The following is an 8,036-nucleotide window of genomic DNA, read 5'->3' as shown; positions in this document are numbered from 1 at the left end:
ACCTTCACAGCCCACTACCTGCAAGACGTGACCCACAGGAGGCTCGATACGTTCTCTATCGGCCCTGTGGTGGCTGCACAACAGCTGGTTTAAACTTCAGGCTCCTTAATGGACAAGTAGCAGAGGGTTGAGGGCATTGTTACCCAGTTTTAGTCTGCATGAAAGAAAAGGTATGTCTGGCCCTTATTCTTTTCTTCATCCTCCCCTCTCTTGGGGAAAGCAGCATCCTGGGTTCTCTGCACAGCTGACCTCAAACCACTGCAGGTAAACCATTTTCCATTGTGTTCCTAGTATTAGGTTAATACTGTCACGTCCCCATACCCTGACGAGGTGGTATTGGCAGAGTCCTAGCCTAAAGTTTCCATCTAAAGAACTTCAGGTCAACTTCCTAGGACGAGTCACACTTTTCTCCTTCACACATAGCTTACGTAGGCCGCAGCCCTTGCATAGCAAGGTGCGAGTGAGGTGCAGGGACTCTTTATTGTTGAGTGCTGACACACTCAGATAATGAGTCCCCTGGCAAAGCCAAAAGCCAGTATGGCTGGGACTTATTTCACCCTTCCTAAGGGTTAAGTCACCCACTTTAAATAGCGTGGTTTGTATTCCAGTTACGAAACGAATGACAAATTCGGAGATAATTTGTATTTTTCCTAACTATACAAACCTTAGCTATTTAATCAAACTTGCCCGCCAGCCCTGTCCCCCATGAAGTCCTACCTCTAAGCAAAGTGAGCTTACAACACAGGTGTGTGAGGGGGAAGGGTAGCTAACTACCCTCCCCCCCTCCCCCCCCCCCGCTAACTAGCGGTGGGGTAGTAAACCCTCGTTAAAATTTTAATGGCTCGTTCTTTCAGCTACGCCGAAAGTAATTACCCACTTTAAATAGCTAAGGTTTGTATAGTTAGGAAAAATACAAATTTTCTCCGAATTTGTCATATTCTACAATATCATATTGAGCTTTAACAGAGTGCAGTAAATATACAATCAAAGTAAAGGGTGCACCTAAGTTTTTTATTCCTTAAAGTAACCTAAAAGCTCCTCCAATTCTATAAACTAACCAACAAGCTCCACTGATTCCCAAAACTAACCAGTGAGCTCCTCTGATTCCTAGAACTAACCTTTAAGATCCTTTGATTTCTACCTGGCCTCGTGTGATCCACAACCTAATCCTCTCTACTCCTTTGAGCAAAAATAGATAAAAGGAAAGCCTTAGACTAACTTGAATAGGAAGCTTTGGCTTAATTAACTTTGCATAGAATCACCAATTTACTTTATACATTGCTCAATTCAATTTTCTAAGTAAGATTTTACTTGTATATTCAATGAAAATGTAAGGAAACAAGTATCATATAGTGAAAATTAATAAGTTAGTTTAAGAAGATTAATCAATCAGGATTATGTTGCATTTACAGAAATTTTTCTCAGAAAAAAAAGTTGGAAATTTGATATTTTGTTCTGTCAGGACTTTCTGATTCTGGTACTAGTTTTGATGGCGTTGGGTGAAATATATTAAAAAGAAGTACTTATATTGTCAAGTTGAACAGTTTACTTAAATGTATTCAGTAGATAGTTAGAATTGTAATGGTGTGGTATTTCCATATCATGGCAAATAAGAATATAAAACTTTGAACAGCAGTGATGTTTCCAAAGGTTAATATTTTTTACTTCTGGCACTATATACAAACCTTTTCGCTTTTTACATTGGAGATTATTTCAGATAAAGCTGAAACTACCCAAAAGACTTTTTAGTAAGGTATAACCACCCACTGCTAACTGGCACGGGTGGGGTAGCTGAGATAACGAGCCACCCCGCTCATATGCCCACTGATGAAAAGCCACCCCTTTTTATTTTGGCATGGAAAAGAAGAGACGTCTCTCTCTCTCTCTCTCTCTCTCTCTCTCTCTCTCTCTCTCTCTCTCTCTCTCTCTCTCTCTCTCTCTCTCTCGTTAGCCCTTAATAAACTACTTTAAAATGTTTTGGGGAGTGGTCATCCTCCCAATAGGTGTTGATGGGTTTCTTATTCTGTTGTCTCATTCCTTCTATATTTTTTCTACTTGTTCATCCTCCTCCAGAGAACGAACGAGTAGAAGGATGACCAACTGACCCCAGAACTATTCTTAAATGCAAGCACCGTTGCTACCCTTATCGAAGCAATGGCACCCTCCATGGAGGGAGCCTCTCTAGTTTTTGTCTGCAGCAACTCCTGCCTTCCTTGGGGTGTTTGGGTCTCCCTATTTAATTAATAAGGGATATCTTGCAAGGATGCTACAGTTAAGGAACAGCGGAAGCTCACACCTGATTCCCAAAGAGTTACCCATGGTCTCCCCTTCGAGATGCTTAAGGTAATTCACTGATAGAGTTCTCGTGTCCTTCAGTGCAGAACGTTCTCCTTCTGCTCACAGTGTAGGAACAAGAGCCATTACAGACTGGTTCCCCCTAGGGGTTACCAGTCGGGCAATATTCTCGAGGAAAACATGAGGAAACTGACCAGGGTCATGTTTCACGTAGCCAGTCTCATGAACATTATTCCTTTGGGGGTATTGCTGCAGATGTTCATGTATGCTAATCACTTAGTCACTGGCTCTCCCATCAAGGAGTCTTGTGAGCTATAACCCTTTGGGGTTATTTTGTAGATGGTAAAGCATCACTGCCTCTACCATCATGCCCTCATGGTACAACAGATCTCGTGAGGAATAGTCCTTCAAGATCATTGCTGCAGATGGTGATAATGCCTGCCAACTGCTTACTGTCGCTGCCTCTCCCATCGATAAGTCTTGTAGTCTATAACTCATTGGGGTTATTGCCACAAATAGAGAGTCCTGCCAACTGCTTGTGGTCACCACCACTACTGTTGTGACCCCTGATACAAGGAGCCTCGTGAGAAGTATCCCTACTGGGTAATTGTCGCAGATGGTGATGCTTACCAACCGCTTACAGTAACTGCCTCTCCCATCGTCAAGTCTTATAGGCTATACCCCTTTGGGATTATTGCCACAGTCGGCAATGCCTGCCGACTCCTTACGGCCACCACCTCTCACCATTGTCATCAAAGCTCATCGAGTTTTGTGAGGCCAGTCCCCTCGGGGCCTTTCCTCTTGGATTCCTACCCTTACCTGTTTTTTCCTGTTGTACCTTAGCACACAGGCAAAGCTATCTCAGCCTTGTCCTCCACCAAACGACTTCTGACTCCTCCTAGAGTATGCTAGACAACTTGCCAACCTCCTCTGGGAGAGCTAGCGACTGTCTATGTTTTTTTTTTTCATATTTGGGAAAGCAGACCATTTCTTGCAACAGAACGAACTCAGACACCGCACACCGCACACTAGGGATTGAGAGTTTGGGGGACGTCCTCTAACCTATTCATTGGAGAGAACGAACCCAGATGGTACACACCATCAAGCAGACTCGAGGGCCTGGCCGAACTCCTATCACCTCTTCCTGTGAGAAAGCAAACCCACACACACAGCATTGGTGAGGTGAGCGGGCAAGGTCCTCTCACTGAAAAGGTCTGCTTAAGCGCTAAGTTCTGGTGAGCAACTCTATTCTATTCATATTCATGAGAGAGAGACCACCCAGGCAATAAATGTAAGTGAGGTGCGCGGGCTAGCTCCTCTCTTTGACGAGGTCTGCAAAATTATAGGTTTTGGCATGAGGTGCTTTAGTTGTGCATGTGTGCTCGCATATGTGACTACCAGACCTCGCCAGGTAGGAGGAAACCTGTGGCAATACAACGAGGCTCATAAGACAGAATCCTTCTTGGTTGTTGCCACAAATGAGAGATGCCAGCCAACAGAGCGCAGCTGTCACATTAATGAGGAGTCTCAATAGACATAATCCTGGAGGGTTATTGCCACAGATGGGAATACTTGCCATGCATTTGCAGCTGCCACATCCCACCATTGTTCCCCCAGGGCACAAGTCACGGAAGACAATGAGTGTCGTAAGACAACCTGTCCCATGAAACATAAACCTTTGGGTTTATTATCTCGGCCTTCCTACGGGATACAGAGCTCATCGGAGCACTCACAATTGTCGACCTCTGACCTCTTACCTCTTACAATCTCTGCCTCACCCCATCATGCCTTCAGAGCACAACAGCCTCAAGAGACATAACCCTTCAAGGTTATCCCCTCGAGAGACTATTCCCAACAGGATGGAATCACCTTGTGCTTATGTTTACGAATGACAGCAAACAAGTATAGGCTTACATGTGCCTTTGTCCCACCCACAATGAAGTCGGGCGAGCACCTACTCCCAACGAAGTTCTGGTTGCTACGCTAGTTGCATGTGCTCGTTGTGGGTGCACACAAGATCACGAACATGATTACAATCCTATGGCTAGTCAATGATCAATTGCTCTTGAGCAACGATGTTGCGCTTCGCACACATATTGTTCCTGCAAGCGACTACACAAGCTACCTCAGGGGTGCTCACAAACTGAAACGTGATGATGATGCATAGGCTTGTGTACAAGCGCTTAACATGTGTCAGGAAAGTAACGATTTAACAAACATGCGGGCAAGTAAGCTAGATATACTACTAGTGATAAAGGTGTTTTGCTTTGCCAGCTACAGGCCTTACCCTCACGGGTGAATCCGCACTCATTTTGAATAGCAAGGTCTACTTACTACCGTACAAAACAAATTTGAACATTGTTACAATATGTCATTAGATCCCTTTCTAAGTAGATGGTTGTATTCCTTGAGGAGAGTCAGGTTATTCATGACCCTCTTACCTTCCCATAACCATACATAAGTAGCCTGCCTTCAAGTAGGGTTCTCCTTAGTCTTAGTCAGGTCTTCCCTAACATCTCCTGACTGAACGTCTTGAGTATATAAGGTATTTGGACTCAGAAAATTTGCATAAACAAGTTTGTTCCCTTCGGAGGGAACATTCGAAGCATATGTCAGTTTTGTAGATGAGAATGGAGAAGTATGAAACATATTTGCCTTTTTTAAGGGATACTTGTCATAGGGAGAAGAATGCTTCATTTGCAAACATTTATCAGTGTCCTCCATTCGAGTTTCTTGAGTAACAAACCATTTGGCCTGCACCCTGATCCACGTTTTGTCCGGGGATATACACCCATCAGAGGGGAGTTCTATCATAAGATCAGAGAAAATTTACCTTCTATAGAGGAGATTTTCGGTCTGTGTTACTGGTCTTTAGCTGAACTTATGCACACAGATACTTGTCTGACAAATATGAATGAAGATGCGTCTAAATTTTGTCTTTGGGAGGTAGTTTATTCCAGTCGATTGTTGCCGACCGATCGTTTACGTAACAGTAATTAACTAGGGAGTTTCGCTTAATTTGATTATCTACAAAAGACTACAGGCATCATTAGTGTTTACTGATCCATAAGCAGACATATATAGCCAACTCCCATTAAAGCGAAGACACTTGGAAGACAAGTTTCACACACCTTTACAGAAACAATTGCTTGCAGCCAATCACATGACTCGACAGTGATTGACTTGAAGAAATGTGTAGTTGCTAAGCAACTTCTCAAGCCCCTTGGGCACTCCGTTGAAAGTTGATATTTCGCTTGAGAGTCAAATGATCCTTGTTCCTCTTAATTGATGCTTCCAACCGTCTGGGGTAGGTGAACAATCCCCGGGCTGTGCTAGCTACCCTTCTGGGTAGTTGTCTGATTAGGTAACCCAGAGTCTGTCCCAGTTTCCGATGATACGGAAGGGAAGATAAGTTTTAGTTTTCTCCTGAAGGGGTTGCTGAAATGAACTGTCTCCTGCAACCTCACTTTCCTCTTTACAAGTGAATACCTCCTCCAGCAGGAGCTCATAAGGCTACTCAAAAACCTCCTGAGGGAGGGATAACGAATAAGAGTGAATTGGTCAATGACGATTTGGCCTCTGGAAGTACAAATACTAGTCTTGCGTTGGAGTCTTGCAAAGTGTTGTGCACCCATTCATAAGTACTAGCGAGGAGGGGATGCATTGAAAGAAAGAGGGGGCTCACCTGTCATGCCATATGCTCTCTGTCACACAAGTTTACCTGGATTTGAGCGCATAGTTGCTGTCTCTTAATCTCTTCCAACAGCTCTCTTATTATCACACCGTTGTGTTTTTGTTATCAAAGCCCGGTAGTGGTAGTATACCCAGACAGGGATATTTTTGGCATAGCATAAAACACCAAGATAAAGATATTCTTTGGATGACTACTGTCTGTCTAACTGTTAGAAGATGTATTTGTGTGTGAGGCAACGCAGTCGCCCTCTACAACCTGATTCATTGCAGGCAAGGAAACTTCCTAGCAGTCATTCTGACCAGGTGGACTCAAATAGTGGGATTTGAGGACATCCTCTTTCTCAGTTAGTCAACGAAGTCTGAAATTGCAGACAAGGGGTCCGACCAGAATACCTCGTGCCCGTAAGCTTCTGGAGTACTGTTAACCAGTACGGGGTAAGCAAGCACCTCTTTAGAAGCCCTCTGACATCCTATGAATGCCCATGCATTTCTCTCTCGTCTGTTTGATGAGAGTACTCATTCGTGAAGGGTATCGACAGATCGGTCAATGACCCTAATAGCTTCACATTGGCAGAAAATAAAATAGCACCTAGACCCTCTATTCCTACTTACAGAGATATTGAGAGATTTGCTTTCTCCTTTTCCGAGCTGCTTATACATCCTCCCTCACGGATTCACCAGGATCAGTCATGTCTTCAATATCATCATCATCATCATTATTATCATTATTATTATTATTATTATTATTATTATTATTATTATTATTATTATTATTATTATTATTATTATAAGCAAATAAATTACTCTTTCAAAGCTGTGTAGTTCAAAGAAGCTGGTCTCGGTACATCAAACTCTTAAATGGTGTAAAATTATAACTGCCTGTTTTTAGTCTTTGAAAAGTTTACAATCTTTACTAACTTCACTTCAGGTACCTTAAGAAAAACAAATAGCAGCATTATAATGCAGATATAGTTAGCGAGATTGAATATTCTGTCCATTTATCAAAATTTACCTCTTAGTGTATCTGAGGGAATTGACTCTTTTTTTCGGCTGAATGGCCTCCCTGATCCTAGCAACGTGCCATATGACCACCATTAATGAATGGTGCTGACTCAGTACTCACATTGTGTACAAATCTTAATGTCAGTGGAAGAAAACTCTGTCCAAGTAGACATTGAAGATTTACACCCATTGTCTTCCAAATCACATTTTGGGCTGTGCTATGAAATGATTAGTTGACAACAAATTAATAGTAAGGACTAGGCAAGGTCTGAGAGTAACTGAGAGGAGCAATTTATCTACATTTTTCTTGCTACTGGCCTTCAAAAAATAAAAATCGCTAGCTTTAAATCCAATCACTAAAATAGTGAGTCTTTGAAACCTTTCCAGATATCTAAAGTATTTTAAAACATTCTGATGTCTTATATTCATTATTATTATTATTATCATTATCATCATTATTATTATTATTATTATTATTATTATTATTAGATTTTAGCCTTTATCCTTTCTCAATACTCGAAATGCGATGTTACCAATGCAATGACGATACTGGTAACCCCATTACTCATAAATCCATTGTTTAAATAATAGGGTTGATATGAAAGCACCAATCACATAATTTATATAGCTGATACTATAGTTTTGGAGGGACAGCTGAACTTTTTTTGCATTTTTGTTTCCTTTCACTAACTCTTGTTATTAGAATTTTTTTTTTGTTTTACTTTTTTTTTTTAAACATAACATCATGTTTAAGTTTGATTCAAAAGTGTCTGTTATCGTTGATCTCTGAAGATGAAGTTTAATATGCCATTTATTCTAATGGATAATCCTTAAAAGTGACTATGTATAATATTGTCAAGAGTTAACTTATGACTTGAAGGTATGATTTGTAGGTGTTGAAAATTTGGAGTAAAAATTTTTTACTTTTCTTGCAGGTGTGTTTATTTGCATACACATTTGAAATCCAAAACCTGAAGACAGAAAACAGAAGAAAAAAAATCGAGAGAACATCCCAATTCACCTGATATGAGAAGGATACAGAAGCT

Source organism: Palaemon carinicauda, chromosome 1, assembly GCF_036898095.1.
Source record: "Palaemon carinicauda isolate YSFRI2023 chromosome 1, ASM3689809v2, whole genome shotgun sequence".
Taxonomy (NCBI): domain Eukaryota; kingdom Metazoa; phylum Arthropoda; class Malacostraca; order Decapoda; family Palaemonidae; genus Palaemon; species Palaemon carinicauda.
The sequence above is the reverse complement of the archived record's forward strand: the minus strand, read 5'-3'. Positions refer to the sequence as shown.